Source organism: Aquarana catesbeiana, linkage group LG01 (genome assembly GCF_042186555.1).
Source record: "Aquarana catesbeiana isolate 2022-GZ linkage group LG01, ASM4218655v1, whole genome shotgun sequence".
Classification (NCBI taxonomy): Eukaryota; Metazoa; Chordata; class Amphibia; order Anura; family Ranidae; genus Aquarana; species Aquarana catesbeiana.
In genome coordinates, this window is record NC_133324.1 from 110,140,050 (window position 1) to 110,158,748 (window position 18,699).

The 18,699-nt window shown below is 43.6% G+C and overlaps 1 protein-coding gene and 1 pseudogene across 3 annotated transcripts in view; one reads left to right on the plus strand and one right to left on the minus strand.

Moving 5' to 3' along the window:
* The window catches only part of ANKRD55 (ankyrin repeat domain 55), a 171,484-nt gene that overhangs the window by 107,137 nt on the left and 45,648 nt on the right, over positions 1 to 18,699 (minus strand). The window lies entirely within an intron of this gene.
* LOC141124402 (U2 spliceosomal RNA) lies at positions 18,346 to 18,525 on the plus strand (annotated as a pseudogene).

Sequence of the window (18,699 nt, forward strand, 5' to 3'; positions counted from 1 at the left end):
CATTTCAGCCTGTCCCTTTGCAGATAGGAGAGGGCGACCGCACCCCTCTCTGACTGATCCTAACGGGTCTGGATCAGGATTGGCCAGTAGATTGCCCTGCGGATCCACTTCATCCACTGGCCACTGACTACCTACTGAAAGGGTACAGGCAAATTTGTCATTGTGTGTTGTCAGCATTCTCAGCCATTGGCCCTGGCCATCTGGTGGTACTCTATGAGCTACCACACCCAGATGTTTGAGCCTGGCATAAGGCCGTCCCTGGGTGATCTGGGCCTGGTTCCATGACCTGGGTACCAGGGCCTCCACTCTTTGGCCTGTCTCCCACACTTTTTCTCGTTCTGCCTCAACAGAAGGCCTGCCAGCACAACCCCTGAATTCCTCTACGCTGACACCAAACATATCAGCCTGTAGGAACGCAGTGCCATCAGCTGCAGCCTCTGAGAGAGCAGATTCAGATAGGGTCAGTTTTCCCCCATAATTCTGTGGTTCTTCCCCTGTTATGCACAGAAATGAATCCTCAATCATGATACTCATAGCTGTGTGGACAGAGGATAAAGCCACGAAAGACTTTATTCTGCCAGGGGTCATGCTCTGACCCGTGTCATACTCTCCTACTCTGTCCTCCTCAGCAGAAGGCCTGCCAGCACAACACCTCAGTTCCTCTGGGCTAACATCAGACTTATCAGCCAGAAAGTACCCGGTGTTGTCAGCTGCAGCTGCTGAGATGGTAGGCCCTGATGGGGCCAAATTTGCCCTGTCACCCTGTAATATTCCCTCAGTGACACACAGCAATGAATCCGCAATAGCAGTACTCGCAACTGTGGTGACAGAGGAGAAGATCACAGAAGACTGAATTCCACCGGGGGTTGTCCTTTGACCCACATCCCATACTCCTACTCCATCCTCAGCAGAGCATCTGTTGGCACAACACCTGAGTTCTTCTGGGCTGGCAACAAATGTATCATCCCCTAAGAACTCAGTGCTGTCAGCCACAACTGCCAAGGGAGTAGAGTCAGATTGGATCAGATTTGCCCCCTCACCCTGTGGTCTTTCCTCTGTGATGCACAGCCCAGAATCCACAATGGAAGTACTGGTAGCTGTGATGGCAGAGGAGCAGACTACAGAAGACTTTGCCTCACATAAGGTTACAAGCACACCTTGCTTGTCCGTACCAGGATCTACTGAAACACAATTGGCCTTTTCAGCAGGTACTTCAAAACATTCCTTTTCTTTACAAGTGGTTACAGAGTCACAGTCCTGTTCCCCGTACACCCTCATCCCGCCATCCCCAACTGGCAGTCCGTCAGCCAGACCTCTGTACTCCTCCAGGCTGATGTCATTTTTAACAGCCTCAGGGGACTCAGAGCGATCTGCCACAGACACCAGGGAGACAACGGTGTGAGGGGACCTCAGGCCTGCTTCACCAAGTTCACAAGGGTCCGACCCAGTTGGATTGGGCCCTTTCACAGACAGTCCCTCTGTAGCAGTGGGCAGTGACCAGTTCGGGGCAGCCCGGTGGGCCCCGGGAGTCACCACTGCAGCAGAGGGAATGTCTGCACAGCACAGATCATGACTTTTTACATCACACAAAACATTATCAATTTCAGAGTTCATTGTGACTTTAGTTTCCTTTCTGGGCCTTGGCTCCAGAAACCCATTAGGGCCTGGACCTGGCCCACAGTCACTAGTCCCCTGACCCTCCCCAGAGTTCCCAACGTGCACTGAGTCACCCAACAGTACTTTACGTGAATCCGGGGCTTCAGGTGGAGATGCAGGTTTCAGGGGGGATGAATTTGGCTCATAGCGGGCTACCAACTGCACCCGGTCAGTACCCGATAGTACATTACTGGCATCTGCTATGCCTACTTCTCTCACTTTGCTTTTTGATCCTCTGAGCAAAGCAACACAAGCTGTTGGTAACACAGGGATGACTCCTCCAACCCCTGTGATAACTGTGGCTTTCTTTGGGACCACATCCTCATGGCTCCTCGATCCTGAAAGAGCTAGGACATCCATGGATCCCGTATCTCGGATCCCGACTGAAACATTATTACCTGCGGTAACCAGCTGCAGGGTATCCGCACGGCCTCCTACATTTGTGGGATCTGCTCTGCCCACTTCTTTCACTTGGCTTTCAGATTCCTGGTTCAACGAAACACAAGCCATAAGCATGACAGGGATGGCTCCTCCACCTCCTGTGACAACCATGGCTTCCCCTGGGATCACATCCTCACAGCTCCTCAATCCTGGAAGAGCTAGGACATCCTCTGATCCCATAGCTTGGAGTCCAACTGTAACACTGTTACCTGCGGTAACCAGCTGCAGGCTATCCACATGGCCTCCTACATACGTGGGATCTGCTCTGCCCACTTCTTTCATTTGGCTTTCAGAGTCCAGGTTCAACGAAACACAAGCCATAGGCACGGCAGAGATGGCTCCTCCACCTCCGGTGACAAATATGGCTTCCCCTGGGATCACATCCTCACAGCACCTCAATCCTGGAAGAGCTAGGACATCCTCTGATCCTATACCTCGGAGTCCGACTGTAACGCTGTTACTTGCGGTCACTGGCTGCAGGTTATCCGCTCGGTCTCCTACATTTTCCCCAACAAGCAACACAGTAGGGGGTGCACTTTTCACACTTGCTGGTGGGCTAGGCCTCCTCCACTTTGGACAAAGGCTCGAGTAATGTCCACCTTGGTTACAGACAAAACACTTCAAGGTTTCCACAGATGTAGGTCTGGCTCTTGTAGTTCTTGATGCAGATGGAGGTGATGTTGCATTTCCATGCTGGATTTGGGTACTGTTCAGTTTGTGCTCTCTCCCTCTTTGCTTCATCTGCTGTAGTGATTTCTTCCGCTGAGAGGGTTTGAGAACAGAATCATGCTATCTCACACAGTCATCAGGAATGGCACAGTCTCTGGGTTTAGATGCCATGGTGAACTGTTCATGGTCATCCTCTATCAACGCACATAAAAGCTGGGTCCTCGTCTTGCCGACTGTACTGATGCCTCTTAGCTCACAGAGGTCAATCGCGGTCTCTTCGGATTGCCTCTTGTACCAGCATATCATCTCGTGGGTTACCATCTCCAAGTTTTTTGCCCAAATAAAAGATAGAAAAGAAAAAACAAGAGGGGGTGGGGAGCAAATAGCCAAGTATGTCTTCTACAAAACAAAAATTATGCACTGAGTGAGCTTCTGTAGGTCAGTTGCTTCTAACAAGTTTCCAACCTTTAGTACACAGGTTAAATGAATAAACCATGTACTAATGTACTAAGCAAATTCCGCTCGCTGCCGCCAATCTGTCACGAATTCACACCCCAACGGCTACTAACTAACCGCAACGTGCGTTCCGTGACCGGGGTATATGAGGAACTAAGGGAATAAGGGGGAAATTATACTGCGCATGTAAGACTGGCTGCAGTACTTTCACAGCCTACACTACCTTTGGCCACCACTAGAGGGAGACTCCACTCCAATCCAGCTAGCTGACCACACACAGGCAGATACAAATCTTACATACAATCTGGTGCACTCTAAGGGTTGGGGAGCAGTCTAGCAATTACTATACACTTCTAGGGTTCCTCCAGCTATCCTGCAAGCTTGAACCCCGGTGTTAATCACTCTTCCCACTGTCCCCACACCCACACACCAGACACACAATAAACGATAGCCTGCCACCACCCAACAGTTTGTCCGCAGACTGGTCTGCTGAGCCACCACACACACAGATCTCCGTCTGGAAGATCTGTTAGCTTACAATCTGCATGCAATCTGCCAACACACAGTGCAATTGCATACCGATTGGTACGTAACTTAAACCGAGTACTTAGGCACTAAAATACAACAACCTCTCCGGAGTTATGAGTCCTAGCTTAGTACACAGAAGTCACTTATTAATTTTATCATTTAATATCCCGAAAGTGGGCAGTGCATATAAGATATACAAAGAAAAAGGATTTACCAAAAAAGATACAAAAAATGCAGAAAGACACACAAATTGGCAATTTGCTATGAAAATAAAAAGGGATAAAAACAGAAATAAACTTTACCAAGAAAATCTATCCGTTAGTAGAAGCATACTGGAACATGTGGGAACTCCCCAGTTTCGAACTGGCTTCGTGGAAGAACGATGTCCATATCTCAGGCTACCCAATTTATTGAAATATGGATGCGGGCTGGACTTTAGCCCTTGGCCAATCAACCCTGGGGGGGTGTTCCTGTCTCAGCCCACAAATGTTTTGTGTTCTGAAATGACCAGAGTCACATTGGCCCAGAACGGCGCTGATTGCTGGGTCATGGATAGGATTTCCGATACCAGCGCATCATGCCGATCGCAACAGTACCAATCACTGCCTGCCTGCCGCAATCAGGCGCCATATAACGGTTTTGGGTGGTTCTTTAGGATTCCACCTCTGCTAAACATGCAGAGTTACATGTACACGTAACCCATCAGGTGTACGATCCAAAGGAATTATTTTCATCTCTCTGCCGTTAATATTTTAGCTTTTATGAGAGATAAAAATGGTTCCTTAGATCTCTCGATATTAATCAAAGCTTACAGACTGTCCGGAGCCTTGTGAATGCCCCCTGCAGATCTGTGTGGCCAAGATGACTAGCTGTTTCCTTTGAGCCTCAGGAAGGTGGCAATCTATGTTTACTCTAATGGGAGCTTTTATTGGCATCTAGGTGTCACTTAGATCCTAGAAAAAACTAGCTCTGTCCTTTCAACTGCTAATGAAAGAACATATGTGCATGACTGACATAGAATACTATATTTCTAATAACCCAGAATTAAACTACATCTACAGATCACACCACATCTAGTTAAGGCAAAACTATCCTACGCTTATATTTTCGTCACAAGGAGATCCTCCCACGGTGGGGGCGTGGAGGGCCCAGGTCAATGCGGTATTGCCACTATATAAACTTACCTATATGGGAGGAAACTGTCCTCAAAAGTTCAACAGAATCTGGGCGGCCTGGGTTGAAGCGAGACACCTCACCATATAGAGATTTCCGAGAGCCCCCCCTCCAGGGGGCCTTTGGGAAAAGGGGCAGACATGGTGTTTCTGACAACAGCTCGGGGATCTAGGGGGTTTTGAGATACTAAATCCGCAGTAGTGTGGGGGTAGCTTGCCCTCCTGCACGTTAGGATACCTGCCCTACGTGACACCTCTTCCCCTTTTTCCCATTTCTCTTGCTGGCGAAGAGTCCCTGGTGGGAAAGGGTGGTTCTAGACAAAAAGGGGTACATAACTTAAAAAGCCTACACTCTACCAAGGTGGTTGTGGAAATCATTCGGGACTAAGAATGTTATGTAGGTAAATAGATTGGGATAAAGTTGCATAGAAGACTCATGTTCCTATGACGCATAGTTATCAGACCTCAATATGTATCACTGTGAATCTGGTTCTACGGATATTTTTATATAAGATGCTTAACCTGATTTCTCAAGTGTACTGTACTTTCTATTTAAATAAACATTACCTGTGTTAAAAAAAAATAAATAATAATAGTAAAAGGTAAACAGAGCAACGTAGTCAAATCATAGCCAGAGTTCGGTAAACGGAATGGATAGTCAGACAAGCCGGGACGTCAGGAAGCCAGAGATCAGCGTACCTTAGGACAGGTAGTGGAACAACAAGCAGGATCAGGAACCAGAAGGGACATCAGCCAAGCAAGTCTTCAACAGGTACACAGGAGAGAGTCTATGGGTGTGTTGACCAAGGCAAAGGCAGAGGGGAACTAAACTGAACAGCTTAAGAAATCAGCAGGACTGACGAACAGGATATCATCATCAGGTGAGTCACTGTGGAAAAGATTGGAGCTGGCACTTAACTGACAGCTGAGCAGCCTGCTCTGAGAAAGAAGGGCTGAGCACAGCAGCGGTGTCTATTACTTTGATTTCCAGCTTCCAGGGGGATCAGCCAGGTATGATATATGCATAGTTACATTGGTCTAAAGTAGACCAATGTAACTGTATCAAATATCCATACATGGAATTCTGCTTTAAACTTGCTGCAAATTCAAGGTTGGTCAAACCTCATCCCTCATAGGCAGCAGAGCCAAAGAGGCAGTTTTTTGTTTTTCACTCCTGGGACCCATTTTCAGTCGACAGCGGGCTGAAGCCTGCTGTCGGCTGATGTCACAGAGCCGGTCCTGGCTGGGGAAAGATTGTAACCATATGGTTAGGATTCACCCAGGAGCCTTGATTGGCACCGGTCAGCAAGCCACTGAGAGCCTGAGCCAGCCTCTTCCACCCCCTCCACAGCCCAGTGCTCCAGTGAGCGTAGGGGTTGAAGAGCAGACAGCAGATGGCAGCAGACAAATGCAGCATTGCACCAATGCTGCAATCACCTAGGTAAATATGAATTTAGAAAAAAAAAAAAAACAAACCCATGCTTCTCTTTTATTGCAATGTGCATCATCAAAAAAAAATATGGCTATGATAGCTGAAGTCTTAATGAGCCCTTAATCAATGCTATTGCGGTCAAAAGGAAAAGGGGTGATCAAACCAATTTAAATATCTGTTATATGAAAAATTAAATTGGATAATTTAATCATAAACCAGCAAACATGGGTGTATGACCAAGTGAAATAAAGTTCCAAACACAATAAAATAAAATTCCTAACAAATCTTAAAGAAATCAATGTAAAATTGATTTGTGGTTATCAAGAGTAACAAAGCCTGATGCATCTTAAAATAACTATACTAAACAACAAAGCACAAACACGTTCCAAATTACCGAGAGAAATCTTTAGAATCTGTAAGGCTTGAATGCACATCCAGCAACTGTGCTGAAGAGATCTATGCAGGCCATAAAGGAAGGTAGAAAAGATACAGAATGTAAAGGCAGACCCTTGGGAAATACAGTATACAAAGGGAGATCAATGCTCACAGGAACCAGATGCTGAGATCTAAGGTCAGCTCACATAGGACTGCACGACCGCCTTTCCAGTAACAAAAAATTATCTTGTTATTTCCAGTTAAAACGTATCTGTTGTCATTGATTGTTTTAAAAAGCAGCTGACATGTTTGAATACAATTATATCCTTGTTACAGCTTGTATCCTGAATATCTGTGTAGAAAAAACTGTTTCAGTGTTCACAAACACAGAAACAGCTCTACTAGGGGCAATACAGGAGCAACCAACAGAATCACTAGCAGAGGCATTTTCGGTTATTTTATCTTTTTTTCCACAATGTACTGTATCCTGTTGTCATTTATCTGTAAATCTACAGATGCAGATTAATGATGTCTTCTGCCCATCACAATCCATATTTACCTTCAGACTGTTTTAATTGTGAACTGGTATTGTGGTATTTTAAACACAAGTAGTGAACATAGCCTGTTCACAGCCCCAAAGCCCAATGCAGCATCACACAATCTGCTCCCTTACCTAGGTGGATGGAGCATCAGACTGATGCTCCATTCACCTACTGTAGGTAAGTATAATTATGGGGAAAAAAATTCCCATACTTCTCTTTTAAATATGTAAATATATAAATATAATATACAATATATAAATATGATATATTTCTTGAAGATGATCTGCGTTTAAACTGCTGAAAAAATTGATGTATAAATTTAAATGTCATTGATAGCCTGAGAAGAGATAAATTCCCCCTCTTTCTAAGACTATGTACCAGCACAAGTGAGCATGCGCAGACATGCAAAATAGTCACAATTTAACTCCCATTCCTTTTTACCCGGGCGCTATAGTAAATTTGCAAGTTCAGGCGTCTGCGAACGTGAAAATGAGCGTTATATATCCAAATGCAAGTTTCAACCATTGAATATAATTGTACAATTGTTACTTCCACAAAAAAAAAAAAATACAATTTAATTTTGAGATGAACTGTTTATTTCTCTAAAATAAATTGTCCTTGCTGGGTTTTTATGTTGCTTCTTCTTCATATTTTTTTTAAAGAATGATATTCACATGTGTTGTGTAATTTAATGTGTAATGTGTAATGTTTTCATGTTTTGATAAAATATATTTTTCACAAAAATCTAACCCAAAACTTCCACAGGTGTCTTCACAAACTACAAACAATAACATTGCTGATGCAATTTTAAATGAGTCACAATTTTGTGTGTTGTTGAGTATTTGATCATAATTTTATCCCAAAAAATGTGATATGTGTACCAACTTCAGAAACCAAAATGTCATTCCCAAAATTCAGAGGGTAACATCCCTATTCTACACTCACACACCAAGACCCACCAAATATCACAGAATAAATCAAAAAGCATATCTCCTGACTAATGTCATTCCACCATCTATAGGTACAGTTGCAATAAAAAGTATGTGAACCCTTTTGGAATGATATGGATTTCTGCACAAATTGGTCATAAAATGTGATCTGATCTTCATCTAAGTCAAAACAATAGACAATCACAGTCTGCTTAAACTAATAACACACAAAGAATTAAATGTTACCATGTTTTTATTGAACACACCATGTAAACATTCACAGTGCAGATGGAAAAAGTATGTGAACTCCTAGACTAATGAGATCGCCAAGAGATAATTGGAGTGAGGTGTCAGCCAACTGGAGTCCAATCAATGAGATGAGATTGGAGGTGTTGGTTACAGCTGCCCTGCCCTATAAAAAACACACACCAGTTCTGGGTTTGCTTTTCACAAGATGCATTGCCTGATGTGAATGATGCCTCACACAAAAGAGCTCTCAGAAGACCTACGATTAAGAATTGTCGACTTGCATAAAGCTGGAAAGGGTTATAAAAGTATCTCCAAAAGCCTTGCTGTTCATCAGTCCACGGTAAGACAAATTGTTTATAAATGGAGAAAGTTCAGCACTGCTGCTACTCTCCCTAGGAGTGGGCATCCTGTAAAGATGACTGCAGGAGCACAGCGCAGACTGCTCAATGAGGTGAAAAAGAATCCTAGAGTGTCAGCTAAAGACTTACAAAAGTCTCTGGCATATGCCAACATCCCTGTTAGTGAATCTACGATACGTAAAACACTAAACAAGAATGGATTTCATGGGAGGATACCACAGAGGAAGCCACTGCTGTCCAAAAAAAACCATTGCTGCACGTTTACAGTTTGCACAGGAGCACCTGGATGTTCCACAGCAGTACTGGCAAAATATTCTGTGGACAGATGAAACCAAAGTTGAGTTGTTTGGAAGAAACACACAACACTATGTGTGGAGAAAAAGAGGCACAGCACACCAACATCAAAACCTCATCCCAACTGTGAAGTATGGTGGTGGGGGCATCATAGTTTGGGACTGCTTTGCTGCGTCAGGGCCTGGGCGGATTGCTATCATCGAAGGAAAAAGGAATTCCCAAGTTTATCAAGACATTTTGCAGGAGAACTTAAGGCCATCTGTCCACCAGCTGAAGCTCAACAGAAGATGGGTGTTGCAACAGGAAAACGACCCAAAGCATAGAAGTAAATCAACAACAGAATAGCTTAAACAGAAGAAAATATGCCTTCTGGAGTGGCCCAGTCAGAGTCCTGACCTCAACCCGATTGAGATGCTGTGGCATGACCTTAAGAAAGTGATTCACACCAGACATCCCAAGAATATTGCTGAACTGAAACAGTTCTGCAAAGAGGAATGGTCAAGAATTACTCCTGACCATTGTGCACGTCTGATCTGCAACTACAGGAAACATTTGGTTGAAGTTATTGCTGCCAAAGGAGATTCAACCAGTTATTAAATCCAAGGGTTCACATACTTTTTCCACCTGCACTGTGAATGTTTACATGGTGTGTTCAATAAAAACATGGTAGCATTTAATTCTTTGTGTGTTATTAGTTTAAGCAGACTGTGATTGTCTATTGTTGCGACTTAGATGAGGATCAGATCACATTTTATGACCAATTTGTGCAGAAATCCATATCATTCCAAAAGGGTTCACACACTTTTTATTGCAACTGTATATGTCCAAAGAAATGCAGTAATTGTGTAGGAGGGTTCCACCACCATTGCAAATTGTGCCATATGTTTACCATGGGCTAAGACAATAATCAGCCTTAAGAATTCCCCACCAGCACCAATTGCAGCCTCTTACCAAGCAAAAAGCAACAAAATTAGAGCTGTTTCTCTAGCAGCATGCTGACAGTAATCAGCCATACCCAGTCTTCAAAACAGATGGCATGTGCCAGAAACAGGTTGTTCAAGGGCTCTCTGGCCTCCCACAGTACATCTGCATTGATTAACTTATTGCACCCCTGGGACTTAGGACTGTTTGACACCACAGAGATGCAGCCTCCATCCATATAACAGCACAGTGGCTAATGGTTTAGCACTTATGCTTAGCAGTGCTGGGGCTGTCGGTTCAAATCCCAAACATGCCACTTCATGTAGAGAAGTTGTCTGTTCTACCTATGTTGTTAAACATAACTAGTGACTCATGTCCGTGCATAAATGTAGTATTTATGTGGAGGAGGGTTCCACCACCATTGCAAATTGTGCCATATGTTTTCCATGGGCAAGGACAATAATCAGCCTGAAGAATTCCCCACCAGCACTAATTGCAGCCTCTTACAGAGCAAAAAGCAACATAATTTGAAATGGTTGTATAGCAGCATGTTGACAGTAAATCAACCAAACCCAGCCTTCAAAACAGATGTCATATCACAAAAGCAGGTTGTTCAATGGTTCTCTGGCCTTCCACAGGACATCTGCATTGAATAACTTATTGCACCTATGGGACTTAGGACTGTTTGACACCACAAAGATGCAGCCTCCATCCAGGTGAAAGCACAGTGGCTAACTGGTTAGCACTTCTGCTTAGCAGCACTGGGGTCGCTGGTCCGAACCCCAAATATGCCACTACCTGGCTGGAGATTTGTATGTTCTTCCTCTGTTGTGGTTTTAAAGTTTTTTTTTTCACCAGTGATTACAGTTTTGATGGGTTTCACATAATGGAAACCCAAGAAATTACATTATAAATCAAGCGAGTGTGGGTTTGTACCAAATCTATAACTGTGTGTTTTGGGGCAGATATGAATGTATAAGTCTGGTGTGATCCTGCACACATATTTTAATGTTGTATGCTGATGATGAATAACAAATGCGCTTTGTCAACAATTTGTGTGAAGCAGCCTTCACAAAGTTGTAATTTCCTGTTTTGTACCCTCAACGTACAAGTTTAATTTGTAGATTTATGGTATCACTGATCATGGCCAGAGCCTTGGACATTTGTTAGGTTTACCCTGCACAGACATATATGCTGATTCATTCTTTCATTTGTAAAGAGTGTGTGTTCCTGATGAACAGGAGTGAGCACTTGAGCCATACATGAAGAGACTGAATCAATTACACTGGTGGGTGTGTCCTTTACTGGGTGGGTGGAGGTGTGCTAGCAATCCTAGCTAGGTTATATAAAGGCCTGCAGTTGTGGCGGTTCTTTGGCCTGAGAAGAGGCCAGTATCTTTGTTTGCAGTGCTTATATTGGTTTACAAATCAATATGTTTTTTTTTTCACGGGGGTGGGGTGCATAATGCTGTGGTTTGATTGTGATTTGATGATGTGGCTGTGGTTTCATGATTACTTTATGTGTTTGCTGGTATAGTTTTTCATTAAGGCCCTCAAAAGTGTGTTTTTGTTGGCATGGTTTCCAAATTGTGTCTTTGTCAAGTCTGACCATGTGTTCATTGTTTGTGAGCCTCAGCCAACCTTTATCTTGTTCTAGTTACTTCTAAATCTCACATGTTAGACTTACAAGTGCTAATGTTAATCTAGTTTATGTAATGGTTTAGATGAAAAGGAAGCTTCCTGCTAATTCCAAACATTAGTGTGTGTGTGTGTGTGTTTTTTGGATTTTGGATTCATTTTGTCTGTTTTAGCTTATGATCCTGCAATCTAACTTTTTAGGGGTTTGGGGGCGAGGCGTTCTGATCACCAAATAGGTTTGTCATGGTTATTAGCTTGATTTGTATCCCTGCTTTTCTAATGTGTCCTACCCTTGTAGATTGTAAGCTCTTTTGAACAGGGCCCTTCTAACTATGTGAAAGTGGTAACTCCTGCGCTGTTAAAAAAGGCCTAAACTAAAGGAACACTGCTGCAACACCCAAAGACTGATCCAAACAGGCAGATAGGGCATAAAATAGGAGATGGTGATTGCGCTGTGATGAACAAAAGAGGGGACAGGGAAAAGTGGGTGGGACTAAACTAAAGTGCATAAAAGACAAAAGATAAATGCCAGATAACCTAAGTGCATGAGTCAGGTACATAGGACTCACAGATTCAGAGAAGAACTAGCATATATATAAAGTGTAGGAATGCGTGTGAAAGCATATAAGGGCACTTAAAAACTAGAAAGAAATTGTATAATAGTGCATACAAGCAATACTGGCATCAATAGAAGTGCAAACAAACAATAAATGTGTATATCAAAATTGAGAGTGCATAAGCCCAGCAAACATTAGGCTCATAAATATTGAGTGGATCAAAATACTGACATGAGCGAAAGACAATGCAAAAAAATTAAAAATAAAGATTATTAGATTAGTCCCAGTAAATTAGTGCTAGTATCACACCAGCACGTAGCGACTTGCAAAACCTGTAAGTGACAAGTCCATAAAGTGAGATGATGCCAATCCCACCACCAAATGTGACACTTCCATATAAAACAATTCCAATAGTGAAGGGGAAGGGAGGAGTTCTTCAGTGGGGGCACCTTCGTGTTTACAGGCCGCTTACCTTACTGCTGTAAGGTATACAGCGTGTTGTGAATGGCCAGCGAATAAGGCAATCCAGTTGTACAATGGATAACGATGGTTCAGTATGCAGGATGGCATATAAAAAGACAAAAAAACGGACAGTATATAGTACAGAGTGGAGGGGCAGCGAGACACAGAAAAGGGAGGGAGGGATTACACTCACTTGTTTACAATGAGTGCAAGCATCAACCAACGAGCGCCAAGCTCGTATCCCTCCAAGTGTTAACTTCTGTCCTTTATTGCGTAAAAAACAGTCTCATAAACTTAAATTTAAAACCAGCTGAGCTCGTCACAATCAGCTGGTTTCCTCTGAAGAAGTCACGTGACGATACGTGTCAGGAGCACGGGACGCTGCCACAAACCAGCTGATTGTGATGAGCTTGGCGCTTGTGGATGTGTTGCACTCCAACCGGTTTTAAATGTAAGTTTATGGGACTGTTTTTTACGCAATAAACGGTATTTATATACAGGATCACGCTATGTGCGCTCTCTTCTTTTATACCGCACACTGTTATTTTGCCTGACGAGATTTGAGGAGTTGGAAGCGGGGACAGACTGAGGACGGAAGTTAACACTTGGCGGGATATGAGCTCGGCGCTCGTGGGTTGATGCTTGCACTCATTGTAAACAATTGAGTGTAATCCCCCCCTCCCTTCTCTGTGTCTCGCTGCCCCTCCACTCTGGAGGTCACGGAATTATACTATATACTGTGTGTTTTTTGTCTTTTTATATGCCATCCTGCATACTGAACCATTGTTATCCATTGTACAACTGGATTGCCTTATTCGCTGACCATTCACAACACGCTGTATACCTTACAGCAGTAAGGTAAGCAGCCTGTGAACACGGAGGTGCCCTCACTGAAGAACTCCTCCCTTCCCCTTTACTATTGGAATTGTTTTATATGGAAGTGTCACATTTGGTGGTGGGATTGGCATCATCTCACTTTATGGACTTGTCACTTACAGGTTTTGCAAGTCGCTACGTGCTGGTGTGATACTAGCACTAATTTACTGGGACTAATCTAATATTCTTTATTTTTAATTTTTTTTGTATGTTTTGCAGTGTCTTTCACTCATGTCAGTATTTTGATCCCTTCTAGCTATATTGTCAAATGCTGGAGCATCATTTCCATGCTTTTTATTTTTTTTCAGAGAGGGTGCCCCATGTTGATGGGGACAAGAGCCTCTTCCCGACAACCCTGGCCGGTGGTTGTCGGGGTCTGCGGGTGGGGGCTTATCGGAATCTGGAAGCCCCCTTTAACAAGGGGGCCCGCTGATCCCGCCCCCCCATGTGGATTGGTATCGGGTACATTGTACCCCAACCCATTCACCAAAAAAGTATCTAAATATACAAGCCACAAGCGACAGTTTTTGACAATTATTTTATTAAAAAAAAAGAAAAAGTGTCCCACGAAGTCCATCCACTGTCCATCACGCTGCCCGACAGACCCAAAAAAATGGAAAGAAACTAACGAAGCTCCACCTCGATGGGAGGCATCCACCGACTGATGTCTCTTCACTTTGACAGCTGTTATATTGGAAAGGGCGGGGCCACCCAGTGACATAACTGGGTGACCCCTCCCCCTTCTGACATCATGTGCTGTAATGTGATGTCAGAAAGGGCGGGGTCATCCGGTTACACCACCGGGTGGCCCCGCCCTTGCCTATTTAACAGCTGTCAAAAGCTGTCACATTTTGACACTTTTTTGTTGAATGAGTAGGTGTACGATGTACCCGATACCCATTCACATAGGGGGGCGGGATCTGAGGGCCCCCTTGTTAAAGGGGACTTCCAGATTCTGATAAGCCCCCTGCCCGCAGCCACAGCCCAGGGTTGTCGGGAAGAGGCCCTTGTCCCCATCAACATGGGGACAAGGTGCTTTGGGGGGGTGCAGAGCCCCCCTGCCCAAAGCACCCCCCCATGTTGCTCGCTCGTCACCCCCACCATGACCTGCCAGGCTGCATGCTCGGATAAGGGTCTGGTATGGATTGTGGAGGGGACCCCACGCCAATTTTTCTTTAAATTTTGGCGTGGAGTTCCCCTTAAAATCCCAACCAGACCCGTAGGGCCTGGTATGGACTGGGGGGGCCCTACACTTTTTTTCTTCATTTTTTTCATCTATAATTCTGGGAGTCAGCAATACATTACAGCCGCGAGCTGTAAGTTTAAATGACATTTTTTCCTTTAGAAAGGTCATTATTGCTGCGGCATGTTCTACATATCGCACAGATGCGCTATTTTACAGGCAGAACAAGGGGACCCACCAGGCACGATATTTAAAGAAATTTAATTTTTATTGTTTCACTTTAAGCATCATTAAAATCACTGCTCCTTTTAAAAACAATTGTTTAAAAAATAAAAAAATTGCATTGATACATGTCCCCTAGGGCAGTAGCCAGGTCCCCATACACTTTTTATGGCAATAACTTGCATATATGCTTTTAAAATGAGGACTTTGGATTTTTAATGTTCCTGTCCTATAGACTTTAATAGCGTTCACATCTTCACTAAAAATAGGCGAATGCCTAATAGCCAATGCCACATCAGCATGGGCATGTTTGTTTCCATAATATTAATGCCTCAATGCAAAACATTATTGTATAGAATTAAAAGAATCAAACACTAGCAAATGTATTTTCTACATACAGTTGTGCTCAACTCAGTAGCCTAGTGGTCTGTGCTCCTACCTTGAACGACTCACAACATGGGTTCAAATCAAATCCCACAGATGGTATCACCTACTGAAAGCTTGAATTGTACTCAGCAGCATATGCAAAAAATACGCAAATGCCAATTAGTCGATGCACATCAGTTTGGTTAATTCCATAATATTAACTCTTCAAATGCATGCAATGGTATGTAAGTATTCAATAATATTATGGTGTGGAATTCCAAAAATCACACACTAGTTAATGTGCAGGGTGTTAGTTTGCATTTTTTTGTTTTTAATTCGCTTGTGCACTGGAAAAATCCGCTGAGCAGGCAGATGACGGTCTGTGTCCTCTGCACTATGCACTCTGGGGTAATCAGATGGAAATGGACCGCCTGTCTGGTTCCATCCGATGGCATCCTATCTGATTCGCCAGACGGATCGAAAATAGGATCACCATCCGTCTGTTTTTGGTGGACAGGATCAGATCGGATAGTACCGAATGTCCGCTGACATCCGCTGCTCCATAGAGGACAATGCAGGGTCTGATCAGGTTCACCTGAAAAACTGACAGGTGGACCTGATCGGACAGCCCATGTGAAAGGGGCCTTACTGAAGGCAAAACTTTAGGCAAACAATTTTTTTGGAACACCTGTCAGGTTTTTTTATTGCTCTCTGTGCCTCCATGAGATTAGCCCTCTCTATTTGCCCTGTTTTCTAAAATCACAGAGAGCGAAAGAAAATCCCAAATTGTAGGTTCATCAGAACAAGATTAGATGCAAAATCTTCCAATTGGGACACTAGTTCTGGTCACCTTGGTGACAACCAGGGATTTCCCTCACTTTGGATAGATTTTCTTTTACTTCATGTGTTGGCCTTTAGTTTTACCAATTTAAAATAAAACTTCAAACAAAATTAATTGGTAATTTTTAAAGATACCAAAAAAAGAAATATATATGCCCTAATGTTCTTCTCATTTTCTACTATCTACATTAATTTAATTCTTCAATCACAATATCATTCATTTTTAAAATAGATAAGCTTTGATATTTTACTGCTATCTCAGTCAGAACTTTTCTTACATTTTGGTGGCTCTTTAATCCCATCTACAGGAACACACAAAATACCTACAGGATACCAGTATTATATACTGATATCATAGACCAACCTTTTTCAACCAGAGTGCCTTCAGGTTTCTTTAGGGGTGCCTTAGCAAAATGCCCAAAATATTGGCCAAAAATTGTATACAAGCCAGTAAGTGGATCAAGGCTAACTTTTGGCTACACAAAGCCACAGGTTTTCATTGTACACCACTAAAACCTTCTAGCCACCGGCACCTTAACAACCGATGACATCATCAGTTTATAAGGAGGACAATGTTTTCTCCTCCCCTGCCCTCTCCGTGAGCCCTGGGGTCACATTAACTGAGTGAGGGAGAGAAACTGAGAGAAAAGAGAAACACTGGAATACTAGTCAGTGTGCAAAGGTGTGTTTGCCTTGGAAGAATATATCACCTGTAATCTTGCTGCATTTTAAAAAAAAACTATTTGTTTAGCTTTTTAAATTTTAGAATGGTGTCTCTCAAGATCGTTCTGAATTTTAAAGGGTGCCTTGACTGAAAAAAGTTTTGAGAAATAATGCCATAGACAGTATATAGACCATTCTACCAGAGCATAGTGAATGTGTGCAAGCAAAAATGCATTTTTTTTCCCCTTGTACCTGATTCGGTATTCTTGACAAAGTGAAGCTTCACCACATTCAGTAAGCTCTGGGGAAAATGAGCGCAACTGCAGTTGTAAAGTGCACAGTCTATTTGCCTTTAGTAAATAAAGTCCAATGAGTTTAACCGTCTAAGCACTTTGGAGGAACTGCTGTACTCATAACTGAAGAAAGATGTGACAGGTCAACCTTATAAATAACTCTGGTCCATATAACAGCCTGAAGGAACATTTTTCGTGAAGACCACTAAACAAATTTAGGAAATGCAGGGGCATGTGGTGACCTTGCAGAAGGAAGAACAGGTGAATGAAATAGCAGTTCTTAAAAGGTTGCTGGGAAATATCTCAGTGACCAAGCTCAATCTTTCACTTTCTGTGTAAAGTTAAAGATTATAATGCAATATTGTTACTTTATGGCGAGTTTAATGGGTGATCTTGGTGCTCTTGCTCAATGATAGCGGATATCTCCTGGCTTTTAGTTTTAAATCCAGACAAGCTTTTAGCCTTAATGCTTGGTTAACCTGAGTGTTAACGACATTATACTTCAGATTCTTTGTATTGCATTCGTAGATACAAGTCAAACTGCAAATAATAAAACAGATAAATGGTAACTGTTGCCATATCCAGTCTGTTTAATGAATGATTAACCCAGCTGCCTAGGTAGAAGTGTAGCGGAAAGTGCCCCATTACATACCATGCTCAGATGCAGGTGCCCTTTTCCCTGGATTCCCACTATCCCCATGACTCCCAAAAGCCCCTGGACATGCCCAGGGGATATAGATTTCCTGGCTCCAGGAGCTCAGAGGGACTGGATAGGGCACAGGTGGCTGGGCATGTGGTCAGCCACCAGCTGCCCGGCCCTCCACTTTTAATTCTGGAGTGCAGGCAGCCAGGTTGGGGCACAGAGGCATGCAGTGAATTCCCAGTCACTGCAGAAAGCACTGTGCCAACTTTGTCCAGAGCGTTGAGCCTCATGTGGAGGGGTCTTGTGACTACAGCAGTTCACCTGTACATCTAGACTGGAGGTTTCTTCTGTGGTGCCAGTCAGATCCCTCCAGCTGCTTCCTGGGAGCACCAGATCCAGCCTACCTCACTGTTAGAGAGACAATGCCACATGAGGGCAAGCGCAAGCAGCCATTTGTACTTTATTGTAGGGTTTATTGTGTAATGATCCCTCTATGTAATGAGTTCCTATTAAAGTGGTATTACACTCAAACTTTAGAAAACTGCTGACAGGCAGAGTTTTTATGGCAGAAGAGACCCTAATCGCCTCTTGGCCCTTTGGCCAAGATCAAGTGTAGTATTTGTTCTTATAAGTGTCTGGTAGGGGATCTCTGCCATCATCCTAGACTTTCAGCTGGGATGTCTGGCTGTATAGTATCCCTACTGTTATTATGGGGTTCCTGAGGGATCCTACTGTGGAAACAGAAACCGGTTTACCCACTGGGTGATGTGGGGTCTGGGAGTAAATCCCTGGTGGAAGATTCCAAGGGGCCTAGTGCCTCCTGATTTGAGCAGTGCTACCTGGTCTGACCAGAGGCAAGGAATCAGAGGGCCGGTGTGAAACATCCCCTGGGAGTGGTGTCCTGGGGTTGTCGGAGTAACACTTTAGTTTTGGC